Source organism: Silene latifolia, chromosome 9, assembly GCF_048544455.1.
Source record: "Silene latifolia isolate original U9 population chromosome 9, ASM4854445v1, whole genome shotgun sequence".
NCBI classification, from domain to species: Eukaryota; Viridiplantae; Streptophyta; class Magnoliopsida; order Caryophyllales; family Caryophyllaceae; genus Silene; species Silene latifolia.
Window position 1 is genome coordinate 29,262,565 of NC_133534.1, and position 16,227 is coordinate 29,278,791.

The following is a 16,227-nucleotide window of genomic DNA, read 5'->3' on the forward strand; positions in this document are numbered from 1 at the left end:
GGTAAAAGAGAGGGAGAGGCAGTCGGGCCTGCTCACGCATAGCTGCTGTCCAGCAGCTTTTGTGAGGGTTTGAGAGGGGTTTTCTTGGTGATTAAGCTAGGGTAATATGGGTAGGATACTAGGGTATGGGTTAGGGTTAATGGGTACGGGTTTTGGTGGTATTTGGAGCGGGTTTTGAGCTCGGGATTTGAGCTGCAAAACAGGGGGGCTGCTCGTGTATATGCGGGCTGTTTGGGGGGTGTTTAGGACGAGAATTTGGGCCGTGGATAGGGGGTTCGAACTGGGGTGGATGGGTTGAGGCTTAGGTTGGTTAGTGTACACGAGATTCGTGCCAACTCGTAAAGAAAACGGGCTCAAAAACCGAGCTATAATCGAGCTCCAAAACGCTTGTTCAAAACGAGTTTTTCTCGATTTTTAAATCGATTTTTCAAATCAATTAACACATTAAAATAAATGATTTTTCAAATCAAATATACTCATAAAATGATTTTTCAAATCAAATATTTATTTTATTTTCAATAAAATAAATTTAAGAAAATAAATTCAAAATAAAATAAAATAAATTGAAATCACCTAAAAAAAGACCTTAATTTAAATATCATTTAAATTAAAATACTCCGTCGACAACGCTCATTCTACATCGTAAAACGAACCCAAATAATGACAATGCCAACTAAATAAATACATGTGTCCTATCATCATCGGGTGTTTGTCGGGTTCTCTATAAATTCCAATATCGACGGATACGGGTATCTGCATTGTTACTGTCACTACTGCCGCAATATTGATAATTTTACTACTTCCGCCGTAATTATTGTTACTTTGACTATTGTCGCATTAATATAGATTATTTCACTACTCCCGTTGTTGTTTCTACCACTCTCACTAATTTCGTTGATAATATTGTTACTTTTACTATTCAAATGAGTGATTACTATCATATAACTATATCCAATGTTACTACAATCTTTTTTTTACTGACGAAATTACTTTTACTACTTAGGCATGCAATTTTAAGAGGATTATATATTTATATAAATATATTACATGTATGCATTAAATCAAATCGAAAGAATTATGCAATATTATATATTATGAAATCTAACTTGAATTATTTATAACCTACTTATTATATTTTTGTATGTTAAATAATTAACATCTTTATACATCTAATAAATTATAAAGTTTAATAAAATTGCATAGATTTTAAATATAATATATAATTTTATGATGATAATAATTATAATACCATAAGTGTGCATGTTTATACTAATTAATTATTTTATTTTAAGGAAATTGACCATCTTCTAGTCTTCTATAAATATTTAGGAAAATTACCAGACATCTTTTTTTCTTTTAGTCTCCTTGAAATTGACCATCTTAATTAATTATTTTATTTATTTTAAGGAAATTGACCATGTTTAGGAAAATTATCAAGCTTTTATATAATTTAATTTTAACCCAAACTATATAATATTTGCATTGAGATCCCTTAATCGGGTCCATCACACGGTGTTATTGATTTAAAACTATATAGTATAATTAATTTGTATAACTTTATTTAATTACATTGAAGTCCCTTGGTTTCCGGATTTAATATATAGTATTATATATATATATATATATATATATATATATATATATATATATATATATATATATATATATATATATATATATATATATATATATATATATATATATATATATATATAAATGGGATCCTATAAGTCCACCATTTTAGGTTGAGTCCATGCGTCCTCATCTAAGCCATTAAATCTTAAAAAATGGATGGTTGAGATTAAAAGATAAAAGACACACAATTCACACTACCTATGCATAATTAATTGTTCGTCTCTTTTACACCAATTTCCCATACACTAATTAATTCTTTCTCTTATAATTTTATTTACCTCTCATTTTTATTTCATTTCAAACCAAATCAAAAATTTTATTTCCGCATAAAATGAAAGCCACTTCATAAAAATCTCCGTAAATCTTCATTCTGACTCCGATTAGGACGAAATAAAAGCCTAAATTTATTATTTTTTCGAGCCCGTCGTAATGGTGATATTTTTGTTGGGTAACACCCAATTGTCCAACACAAGTTTTGTTCAATGTTAAGATGTTACATGTACATACATTACAAAGTTACAATGTACATGGTGAAGTTCAATGAAATATATTTGATTCATTGTATTAGCTATGGACAAGGGGGGCTAATGTTTTTATGAAGATGTTAGTACATGGAATTTGTTCCATAGGTTTTCCTATATAAAGGATGGTTTTCATTTGGAAAACAACACAACAATATCTCACAACAAATATCAAACAAGGTGACTTAGCTTGGTAGAAAATAACAAGTCGGGTTTGAGGGTGAGAGGCAGTACAACGGGTGTTTTTATACAATAATTTAGGAGGTTACTCTCGGGGTGATATTAGTGGCATTGACTAATATTACTGGAGGGCTAGAGGTTGTTATCTTATATTATTGTGGGTTTCGAATTGATATTTAATTCGGGACGGTTACGTTGTACTGGTACTATATTATTATAGTGGATTCTAGTCGATTTGGCTAGTGGGTTTTACTTCCGGTTTGGAAGGTTTTGCCCTGGGTTTGACCCTAAAATATTGTCTCATCTTATTATTGCTTACGTTTATTTACTTTTACGGTTTAATTGTCAATTGATTGTTTCTGTTGCGCGTGGGAGATTGGCGCTAATTTCCCAACAGTGGTATCAAAGCCACTAGGCTCGGTCTGGTGGCTGGTTTAATTGGCAAGGATGTCAAATATGGGGTCTCAATTTGCAGTACCAAAATTTGATGGTAAAAGTAGTTTCATCCTTTGGCAAAGAAGGATGAAGGATCTCCTGGTTCATCTTGGCTTGGCTAGAGCCTTGAAAGGAGATGATGGTAAGCCGGAGAAGATGAGTGATGACAACTGGAAAGAGGTTTGCACCAAGTGTGCAAGTACTATTAGGTTGCGCATCTCGGATTCAGTCATCAATTGTGTTCTTGATGACGACTCTCCATCGGTGATATGGGAAAAGTTGGAGAAGCTCTACATGGCGAAGAGTTTGACCAACAAGTTGCTTTTGAAGCGGCGGTTATATCGGTTGAGGATGGGCGATGATGCAAAATTTAATTGGACATGTGAATTTGTTCGGTGGACTGTTAGACGAGTTGAAAAAGGTCGAAGTAAAGCTTGAGGAGGAAGATAAGGCGTTATTACTCCTCAATTCTCTTCCGGACACATATGAGACTTATGTGGATACTATTCTATGCGGGAAAGACACCATTACGATGGAGCAAGCACATACAGCTTTATTACCCTTTGATGCGTGGAAGAAGGACAAGGCTGGGATACGGAGCGATAATACGGGTACAGTTGCAGTTGCTTGGGATGGGAGAGGTCGATCGTTTAACAGGGAAGATGGATCGAAGCATGACAGGTCTCGATCCAGGAACGCTTCTGGGAATAATGATGTGAAGTGTTTCAAGTGTGGTGACCTTGGGCATATTAGGCGGTTCTGTCCTAAGAAATGCGGGAATGAAGAAAACAAGGGCGACGCCAACTTGGTTGCCGGCGAAGGAAGTAGTGGTTGTTTCCTTACCGATGGTAGTGACATATTTACGGTCACGGATGTGAACAACGTGTCTTCCAAGGAAGAATGGATATAAGATTCTGGTTGTGTCAACCACATTTGCACCCAGAAGGATAGTTTTGATGAGCTCCAAGAAGGCGTGGCTAGGAAATTGAGTTTGGTTGATAACTCAATAGTTGATGTCATGGGTGTTGGGGTGGTCAAAATCAAAATGTCAAATGGGGTGGTGCACACTTTGGACAAGGTTGCTTATGTTCCAAAGTTGCGGCATAATTTAATTTCACTTAGTCAACTGGACTCCGAAGGTTATGGGTGTAAAGCTCATGGGGGAGTAATAAAAGTTACTAAAGGTTCAATGGTCCTCATGAAGGGGGAGCTACGTTGTGGTTTATACCGTCTGGATACATATGCAGTAAAAACCTCAAAGGATAGCTGGAAACGGAAAAGTCGTGCACGTGTTTCGTTTGCGGAAGAAGCAACGAAGGTAGATTGTTTCCAGGTTGCAGACGGGCGCAAAGGTAAAATTCCTGCTGGTAGAAAGGTGGAGAGCAAGAGGTTTCTCTCCGGAGTCAAGTAACGTCATTGACTGGTTTTAGGCTGTACACGGTGCATTGGCCATGATAGTGAGTTAGGGTGAGGACCAGATACTAACTCGGGTGTACAACTGGTAATTTCAAAAGGCCAATGGTTGATTCCTCGGTGGTTCTCTCTTGTGTTGGAGGGGAAGATTTGTTGGGTAACACCCAATTGTCCAACACAAGTTTTGTTCAATGTTAAGATGTTACATATACATACATTACAAAGTTACAATGTACACGGTGGAGTTCAATGAATTATATTTGATTCATTGTATTAGCTATGGACAAGGGGGGCTAACTACCGCTAATGTCTTTATGAAGATGTTAGTACATGGAATTTGTTCCATAGGTTTTCCTATATAAAGGATGGTTTTCATTTGGAAAACAACACAACAATATCTCACAACAAATATCAAACAAGGTGACTTAGCTTGGTAGAAAATAGCAAGTCGGGTTTGAGGGTGAGAGGCAGTACAACGGTTGTTTTTATACAATAATTTAGGAGGTTACTCTAGGGGTGATATTAGTGGCATTGACTAATATTACTGGAGGGTTAGAGGTTATTATCTTATATTATTGTGGGTTTCGAATTGATATTTAATTCGGGACGGTTACGTTGTACTAGTACTATATTATTATAGTGGATTCTAGTCGATTTGGCTAGTGGGTTTTACTTCCGGTTGGGAAGGTTTTGCGCTGGGTTTGACCCTAAAATATTGTCTCATCTTATTATTGCTTACGTTTATTTACTTTTACGGTTTATGTAACACCCCCTCATACCAAGATGCCTTACCAGAACCACCTAGCCATGAAAGTGTGTTACCATCTCGGTTGCCCGAGGTTAGTATATATAAAAAGCGTCTGTCCTAACACATTTATTAGAATAATGAAGAGTGTAAATGTTTACATTAACAAAATCCAATCCAAACCAATAAAATAAATCCAACAACTGACAACTATAAAGTCATAACTAAGACTCGAGACTGTGATGCTATAACTGGTGAAGACGACTCCCCCATGACCGCCCATGCTCACCAAAAGCAATACCTGTCAAGCCTGTTCACCATCCCCGAATGGATCACGACAGATTCCACAAACAACAACAACGGGGTCAGTACCATTCAATCAATATAAGACAAACAAACAATGAAACCGGTTGATCATCCTCCACAGTAACCGACTACACACCAAAGTGTGTAGCCCTGCCAGATTACCTATCGCAACAGGTAATCCACTCTGCCAGTGGGTGACCGCAGCCCATCCCCACCAAGTCCAGCTCATCAACGAGCGATTAACAATCCCTGTCCCTTAATGTGCACATCCCCTCCCGTGACGGGTTCCACGGAGGGCGAACTAGGGTGTGAAGCCACTCCCGCAAGTGACTCCACCACAATCACACACACCACAGCATCACAGCTGTCACAACACCACAACCGTCACAACACAACCACATCACCACCGTCACCACAACACCCATACTCCGATGATCAGCAGATAACAATAATTACAAAACAAACACAATCTTAAATCAATTAACAGTACTGAGTAGGAGAAACCCTACCTTAGCAACAACAGCAATACGAAAACCGGACAATTAGAAAAGGCTCCTCTACGAAGTCTTCTCCTATACAATAACCACATAGCACAATTAGACATTGCACAATCCTCTTTTCCCCAATTCCATATATATACAGTAAACCCAAAAACAATAGCATAAATGACATGGGGAATAAGGACGTACCAACAGTAGAATGAAAGATTGAACGCAAGGGCTACCAAAATCGCACACACAGTGGAAGATTAGGGAGTGATTAGAGTATCGTAAAATGATTAGGGTTGCAAAATGGCGTTTAGAAACTGATCTTCACAATTAAATAACCCTAAACACTCCCGCATCAAACCGCTGAAATATTACTCGCCAGACCGGATACTCGGTCGAGTAAAGTGTATACTCGACTGAGTATCCTCTACTCGATCGAGTATTCACTATACTCGGCCGAGTATTCCTCGGCAGAACCCAAACAGACTACACTCTTGACACTACTCGGCCAAGTAGGCTCTACTCGGTCGAGTACTTAGCTTATAAAAATCCGTAGTATTACAGTCTTCCCCCCTTAAAAAGAACTTTGTCCCGAAGTTCACACTCTACTCTAAAACAAGACACACAACACACAAAAAGACTTCCCAATGAACCCTTAACAACACCCAAGAACTACACAAAGCATCAGAAGACCTACTATCCCGACTCAAGGTAAGACAAAACACACACGCGACCATCTCCTACCCCCTAAAAAGACAATGGTTACGTCCCCGTAACCAAACATACCTGTTCAAAAAGGTTAGGAAAGCGTTCTCGCATAGCTTCCTTGGGTTCCCATGTGGCCTCTTCCACATTGTGATTAGACCAAAGTACCTTGAGTAAGGCAGTCTCACCATTCTTTGTCTTACAAACTTTACGGTCAAGAATCTCTTTAGGAACCTCGGCATAGGACACGGACTCATCAAGCTCGATATTCTCTACCTTAAGTATATGTGACGGGTCACTCACATACTTCTGAAGCTATGAAACATGAAAAACATTGTGGACCCTATCCAAAGCTGGTGGCAAGGCTAATATGTAGGCTACCTCGCCCATTGTTGTCAGAATCGCGATTCGATCCAACGATTCTACGATTTTACGATCCAAAAATGCTTGACCGATCCTGGATCCTACGATTCTATCATAGTTGTAGAATCTTACGATCCTATTAATTTGAAAATTTCTAGAGATGGGATCATAATACGATACTACGATTTTACGATCCTACGATCCGATTCCATAATAAAAAAAATTAATATATATTTTTATATAATGACACCGTAAAACCCAAATTTCGTGTAAGTTGTTCATACAATGATACTAAAATCATTAATTACCAATATTTTATGAATAAATATTAATAAATAAGTGTTTTGATTTTCAATTTTATGTTTTACCAAACAAAAAATCATATTTAGTGAGTTTGTAGAATCTTGCGATTCTACGATCCGATTCTACCGATTCGATCCTACCCTCCCCATCGATCCAAAGTAGAATCCCGATCCTGACAACATTGACCTCGCCTACACGGTCCAAAATCTCATAAGGACCTATAAACTTCTGACTTAGCTTACCTTTCTTCCCAAACCGTATTACCCCACGCATAGGTGACACTTTCAAAAGGACCTTGTCACCTACTGCGAACTCTATGTCCCTGCGGTGTAAATCGGCATAACTCTTCTGACGATCTTGAGCTGCTCTCATCTTTTGCCGAATCATCTGCACGTGCTCAACCATATCCTGTACCAGCTGTGGTCCTAAAACTACAGCCTCAGAACTATCATCCCAACAAACTGGACTTTGGCACTTTCGACCATACAAAGCCTCAAAAGGTGCCATCCCGATACTCGTATGATAACTGTTATTGTATGAAAACTCAATCAGATCAAGTCTGTCCTCCCAGCTGCCCCCAAACTCCATGACACATGCCCTCAACATGTCCTCTAAGGTCTTGATGGTTCTCTCCGTCTAACCATCGGTTGATGGATGAAAAGCTGTACTCATCTTCAAGGTAGTACCCATCAACTCCTGCAGTTCCTGCCAAAACTTGGATATGAACCTCGCATCACGATCGAAAACGATATCCTTGGGTATACCATGTAACCGTACCACATGTCTCCTGTAACCCAATGCCAGCTGCATCTTAGACCAGATATCTTTCATAGGAACAAAGTGGGCTGACTTGGTTAACCGATCAACTATCACCCAGATCATGTTATTACCTTGCTGTGATCTAGGTAATCCCACAACGAAGTCCATAGAGATTGACTCCCACTTCCACTCGGGTACTTCTAAAGACTGAATCTTACCCTGTGGTCTCCTTTGTTCACCCTTGACCCTCTGACAGGTTAAACATCTAGCCACGAACTCATCTACATCCCTCTTCATGTTTGGCCACCAGAAAGTCTTCATAAGATCTTTGTAAAGCTTGTCACCACCCGGGTGAACCGAATAAGGAGTGCAATGAGCCTCTGACAAGATCACTCTCCTCAACTCTGCATCCTCAGGGACACACCATCTCCCATCAAAATGAACACTCCCATCTGTATGGATAGAAAACCTGGAAACTGTCTCACTCTCCACTCTTGACTTCCATTCTTGAATCTTAGGATCAAGCTCTTACTTATTCTTGATGTCCTTATATAAGTCTGGCTCGATCGTCAAATCCCCGATGGTATCCCCCTTCCTTATCATAAATATCCCCATCCGAGACATCTCATCCCTCAGCTTCAGTAGAGACATGGCCGTACAAAGTGAATGAATGCTCTTCCTACTCAAAGCATCTGCAACAACATTAGCCTTACCCTCGTGATAGATGATCTCCATATCATAATCTCCGATCAGCTCCATCCACTATCTCTGTCGCATGTTAAGCTCCTTCTGAGTATAGATATACTTTAGGCTCTTGTGATCATAAAACACCTTAAAGGTTTCTCCATAAAGGTAGTGCCTCCAAATCTTAAGAGCAAAAACAACTACACCCAGCTCCAGATCATGAGTAGGGTAATTCTCCTCATATGGCTTTAGCTGCCTCGAAGCATAAGCTATAACCTTCCTTGCCTGCATCAAAACACAACCCAGACCATTCTTTGAAGTATCGGTGTATACCTCAAAGTTCTCACATCCCTCTGGAAAAGTTAGAATAGGAGTTGTGGTCAAACATTCCTTTAAGGTCTGAAACGCCGTCTCACAACTCTCATCCCGAACAAATCTGGTCTCTTTCCTCATCAAGGCAGTCATAGGCCGCGCTATAGTAGAGAAATCTTTTACAAATCTCCTGTAATAGCCAGCAAGGCCTAAGAAACTCCGAATCTTGGCAACATTCATCGGTGATTCCCACTTGGTCACGGCCTCAATCTTGCTAGGATCCACAGACACCCCTTTATTAGATATTACATGACCCATAAAAGCCACTTCCTCCAACCAGAACTCACACTTAGATAGCTTGGCATAGAGTTGATTCTCTCTCAGAGTCTGCAAAACCATCCTCAAGTGCTCCTCATGTTCTTCCTTAGTCTTGGAATAGACTAAGATGTCGTCGATGAAAACAACCACAAACCGATCCAAGAACGGTGTAAGGATCCGGTTCATCAAATCCATGAAAGCTGCTGGTGCATTGGTCAACCCAAAAGGCATCACCACATACTCATAATGACCATATCGAGATCGGAATGCTATCTTTGGAATATCCTCATCTGCTATCCTCAACTGGTGATAACCTGACCTCAAATCAATCTTGGAAAATACACCTGCTCCACTCAGTTGATCAAACAAGTCATCAATCCAGGGCAGAGGATACTTGTTCTTTACCGTGACACGGTTAAGCTCCCTGTAGTCGATGCATAACCTCATGCTCCCATCTTTCTTTTTCACAAACAAAACTTGAGCTCCCCAAGGTGACACACTTGGCTGGATATAACCCTTGTCTAACAACTCATGTAACTGTTTCTTCAACTCAGCTAACTCTTTAGGTGCCATACGGTAAGGTGCTTTGGATATAGGACATGTTCCTGGTTTAAGCTCCACACTGAAATCAACATCCCTCGTTGGCGGCAAACTCGGTATCTCTTCCGGAAAGACATCATCAAACTCTCCCACCACAGGTATCTCAGCAGCTGATTGTGACTTTACCCGGGCATCTCTCACATGACAAAGAATCAAGGGGCACTTCTTTCTCAGATATGACTTTAAATTCATCACAACTATGAACTTACACTTAGGTTTTACCACAAACCCTCTATAGGACACCCTAACACCCTTTGGACCCCTCAAATATACTTTCTTTTGTCGACAATCTATCTTGGCATCATACTTACCCAGCCAATCCATCCCGAAAATCACCTCAAACCCATCCATAGGAAACTCTAACAGGTCTACCGGTAAATCTACCCCTCCAACTACCATAGACACTCCCTTATACAACTTGAGACACGACACAGACTCCACTGAAGATATGAACACGTCATCCTTTACAACCTCAAACTTCCCCAAACCCATAGACAAGGCATGACTCCTAGACACAAAAGAATGTGTTGCCCCCGAATCAAACAAAACAAAAGACGGTACATGATGAACAAGAAAGGTACCGGTGACTACATGTACATCATTCTGCGCTTCCTGCTTGTCCATCATAAAGAGCTTCCCACTGTTTTTCTGTCCTCCCCCTTGGACCGAAGGATTGGAGGTGCTCGGCTTGGCTGCCGAATCCTGGGTGGCGCTCTTGTTCTGACGTTGATAAGATCCACCACCGCTGCGGTTATAACTACCCTGGTTGCTTTGTCCACCTCTGTTTCCCCATGATCCACCCGGTCGGTTGCTAGCAAAGCTCTGAGTCGGCCCCTGAGAGAAATTCCCTTGATAAGGTCCCGAACCTGCGCCAGTCTTGCCACTTGTGCACTCCCGCCTCTTGTGGCCTACACCACCACAGTTGAAGCATGTAAGGTTGGAGTTGTCACTCAAACTCCGACCACCAGTCTTTCCCCAACCACGAGATCCCCCAGAGAAACCAGCTCCACCAGAAAAAGCCTTGGCGTGATTGAAGTTACCCCTCTTGTTGCCCGACTGATTGTTGTTTCCACTATCAACCTTCCTTTTCTCGGCAGCAGCCCTTTCATTAATCTCTTTTGAGAGATCTACCATCCTCTTAGCTTAACCAGCTCTCAGATACACTTTCTTGAGGTCAGTGGCAACCCCAGCTGGCAGACGGCTTACGATCTTGGCAGATAGACCCCTCTCAAAACGGAGAGGCAAACCCCTTTGTCCCAACTGCATATCCTCAACATAGCGAGATAACTCTAGGAACCAGTGATAGTACTCAGTGACTGTCATCTCCTCTGTTATGGTGAAGCAATCGAACTCAGACCTCATCTTGTGTCGGATATTCTCCGGCACAAACTGCTCTCTCATAGCGCTCTTCAATCCTGACCAAGGAATGGCCCCCAGACCCTCAGCCTGGTAGTAAGCTCTAGCATCCTCCTTGACGTTTTGCCACCACACGACGGCTTCACCTCTCAGCTAGTACACTACCTGCTCAACGATCATGTCATCAGGACATTTGACCACTTCCATGAGACTTTCCATCTCACGGTGCCATTTCTCAAGCAGCTTTGGTTCCCCAACACCCTCATATGTGGGAGGGTTGAAGCGGGCAATGATGATGCTAAGTTAAGTAGCATCCACCGGCTTCTCCGTCCCCTTTCCCACATTCTTAAGAGCCTCAAGAAGAGCATCTTGTTGCTCAATCATATGAGCAATATCATCAATGGTCATCTCAGAAGCTTGAATTTGCGCGGCAGTTCTTTTAGGCGGCATTTTGAGCTGATAAGAGACAAGAAACGTAAGCACAAAAGCCTACGGCTCAAAATGTAACAATATTCCGCCAAAGAAGCACTCGGCCGAGTACCAGACAGTACTCGGTCGAGTAAAGACTACTCGGTCGAGTATCACTGATGCTCGGTCGAGTAGTCGACCTCAAATTCACAAAACGTATTAGTCGGTCAAGTATAAACAACACTCGACCGAGTATGCTCTACTCGGTCGAGTATGCCTAAATACTCGGTCGAGTAAACACATCCAGTAGCAACTGCTGCTTATTGCCAAACAATACTCGGTCGAGTGCCTGGTTACTCGGCCGAGTACCCCATACTCGGTCGAGTACCTGCCATGCTCGACCGAGTCATGCTAAACGAGCTACAAACGATACACAGGATCCCCTATCATGCTTTCTACCCCAACATACAAACATATATCAACAGGAATTCGACTGCCACATAATAAACATGTAATGATGTCATTCATTCACATACTAAAACCGTTTCACTAAATTTCACATATTTATTCCTTTTACTTCGTTTCAATTCTCGACATACTTTTTTTTCGAATCCATATACACATTCCTTATCACCACATGTTCCAACCATGAACCTTAACATACATGCACATATACGACACAACTCTCAACACACTTCCCCCCGTGAACGGCTCGAGTTTGTGAGGGCCAAATTGCGACTCCGGGACGTCTCCCGAGTCCTTACGGTAGCTCCAAACAACTTTCCCCGGGTTCATTTTATTTAGATTGCCTAAGTTCATTAGGTTCATTTGTTTTAGGTGACGGAATCTTCGGCTCTGATACCACTTTGTAACACCCCCTCATACCAAGGTGCCTTACCAGGACCACCTAGCCATGAAAGTGTGTTACCATCTTGGTTGCCCGAGGTTAGTATATATCAAAAGCGTCTGTCCTAACACATTTATTAGAATAATGAAGAGTGTAAATGTTTACATTAACAAAATCCAATCCAAAACAATAAAATAAATCCAACAACTGACAACTATAAAGTCATAACTAAGACTCGAGACTGTAATGCTATAACTGGTGAAGACGACTCCCCCATGACCGCCCATGCTCACCAAAAGCAACACCTCTCAAGCCTGCTCACCATCCCTGAATGGATCACGACAGATTCCACAAACAACAACAACGGGGTCAGTACCATTCAATCAATATAAGACAAACAAAAAATGAAACCGGCTGATCATCCTCCACAATAACCGACTACACACCGAAGTGTGTAGCCCTGCCAGATTACCTATCGCAACAGGTAATCCACTCCGCCAGCGGGTGACCGCAGCCCATCCCCACCAAGTCCAGCTCATCAACGAGCGACTAACAATCCCTGTCCCTTAATGTGCACATCCCCTCCCGTGACGGGTTCCACGGAGGGCGAACTAGGGTGTGAAGCCACTCCCGCAAGTGACTCCACCACAATCACACACACCACAGCATCACAGCTGTCACAACACCACAGCCGTCACAACACAACCACATCACCACCGTCACCACAACACCCATACTCCGATGATCAGCAGATAACAACAATTACAAAACAACCACAATCTTAAATCAATTAACAGTACTGAGTAGGAGAAACCCTACCTTAGCAACAACAGCAATACGAAAACCGGACAATTAGAAAGGCTCCTCTACGAAGTCTTCTCCTATACAATAACCACATAGCACAATTATACATTGCACAATCCCCTTTCCCCCAATTCCATATATACAGTAAACCCAAAAACAATAGCATAAATGACATGGGGAATAAGGACTTACCAACAGTAGAATGAAAGATTGAACGCTAGGGCTACCACAATCGCACATGAAGGAAATGTAGATCTATATACACTAACATACTCTTATATGTTTATAAATTAATTTGTCATAAAATTAAATGTGGATTTTATGCATGCAAACTAAAATAAATAAGAGAAGAAATCATGTCCTTACATTCAATATTTCGGCTATTAGGGCACAAGAGAGATCTCCTTTCTCTTCTTGTTCTTGAGCTTTTCCAATGGAAGAACAAAGATCTAAGGGTAAGATCTCTCCCTAAGCTTTATACCCAAGGCTTTCTCTTAATTAGAATTAATATTATGAGTACTAGACAATATTAATTCTTGTAGAAAAATGACCCAAAAATATTGTTTGTGCTCTTGAATATTTGGTCAAGAGTAAGGGGATTTTGGAGTTTATTTCTCTAGAATTCTCATAAATTGTAGAGAGTATTTTTCATTTTCTTACACTAGAAAAATAAGAAGCATGAATGAATGAGTAAAGTGAAGAGCTCTCTTCTCTATTGTTGTTGGTGGCCGAAAAAGAGAGCATTGGGTAGTATGCCCAATGCCTCTTGTTTTTGCTCTTCTCAAAAGCTTAGGCTTGCAAGGCTAGTAGGTAGTCTTTAATAATTATGTTTTCCACTAAAATGAAAAGCACAATATTAACCCAACACCCCTCTAATTTCGGCACTTTTATAATAAAATGGATGGTCCATTTTATTTTATCATTTGTCAAATTTGTCACATGTAACATGTTACATGACATGTTACAATGAAATGTATTTTTATCATATTAAAAATCAACATACTCATAAAATATGTCATTTACAAAATTGACTAGTAATTCGTAATTACTCGTACCAAAAATGTTTCCAAATTATAAACTACAACATTCTGTATTTATAATAATTTATTCATTCCGTTTCAATTGTTTCTTTAAACAATAATTTCATCCGAGTAATGATACAATTCGATTACTCAGACCGTATCTCATTTAATCACATTTCAATTTGATACGTAAATTTTACTTCCAAAATCGTCCGTCAATTTTTCAAGTAATTTAATTAACTCGTAACGTTATACGATTAATTAAATAATCAATTAAGAGTGTTGCCCTTTAGGTATGACCTAGGGGTCAATCGATCACCACCGTCACACGACAAGTAATGTCAAACTCTAGTCAGCCAATCATTACCGATATATGTTGACCAGTTGACAGTAACAAAATTACTTCCCAATTGTATTCTTTAAAATGAGATTTAATAATGATATTTAAATCATGTGATCGCACTATTGTTGAGGACACATTTCCCAACAATCTCCCACTTGTGAAGGAAATGTAGATTCATATACATATTTAAGATACTCATATATGTCTAATTAATTTGTCATAAAATTAAATATGGATTTTATGCATGCAAACATAAGATAAAATAGAGGAGAAATCATCCTTACATTGTGATTTCGGTTCTAATGGGCACAAAAGAAATCTCCTTTTCTTTTGTTCTTGAGCTTTCCAAATGGAAGAACAAAGATCTAAGAATAAGATCTCTCCCTAAGCTTTATACCCAAGGCTTTCTCTTAATTAGAATTAATATTATGAGTACTAGATGATATTAATTCTTGTAGAAAAATGACCCAAAAATATGGTTTGTGCTCTTGAATATTCGGTCAAGAGTAAGGGGATTTTGGAGTTTATTTCTCTAGAATTCTCATAAATTGTAGAGAGTATTGTAATTTTCTTACACTAGAAAATTCTCTTGTTATATGAAATGAATTGATTGGAAAAAGAAAACTCTCTTTCTTTCCTTAGGGTGGCCGAAAATTCTTGGCTTGGGTAGGATGCCCAATACCTTTTAATTTTGCTCTTCTCAAAAGCTTAGGTATGCATGCCTACTAGCTAGTTTTCATCATTGTGTTTTTATTAAAATAAATAACACAATATAAAATATATGCCCACCCATTTTTTCGGTTTTAAGACATAAAATGGAGAATCCACTTTATTTTTGTCATTTGTCAAATTTGTCACATGTAACATGTTACATGACATGTTACAATGAAATGTATTTTTATCATATTAAAAATCAACATACTCATAAAATATGTCATTTACAAAATTGACTAGTAATTCGTAATTACTCGTACCAAAGATGTTTCCAAATTATAAACTACAACATTCTGTATTTATAATGATTTATTCATTCCGTTTTAATTGTTTCTTTAAACAATAATTTCATCCGAGTAATGATACAATTCGATTACTCAGACCGTATCTCATTTAATCACATTTCAATTTGATACGTAAATTTTACTTCCAAAATCGTCCGTCAATTTTTCAAGTAATTTAATTAACTCGTAACGTTATACGATTAATTAAATAATCAATTAAGAGTGTTGCCCTTTAGGTATGACCTAGGGGGTCAACTGATCACCACCGTCACACGACAGTAATGTCAAACTCTAGTCAGCCAATCATTACCGATATATGTTGACCGATTTGACAAGAACAAAATTACTTCCCAATTGTATTCTTTAAAATGAGATTTAATAATGATTTTTAAATCATGTGATCGCACTATTGTTGAGGACACATTTCCCAACAATCTCCCACTTGTCCTCGACAAGTGTGCGTCACCAATTCTCTTGTCCTATTACTATCTCCCACTCAATGCAAGGTGTCTTTGGGTCGTACTTGCAAGTGATCATATCGAGAGTGGTTTCCTCGATCTGGAGAATAACCGATTGACCGGACTTATCTATCATAGATACTTTCCGAGCGTGGCCACGCATTTCGATTCATTACTCCTCGAGTGGCCCTGAGATATTGTTTTAACCCTGACAAGGGGATGGA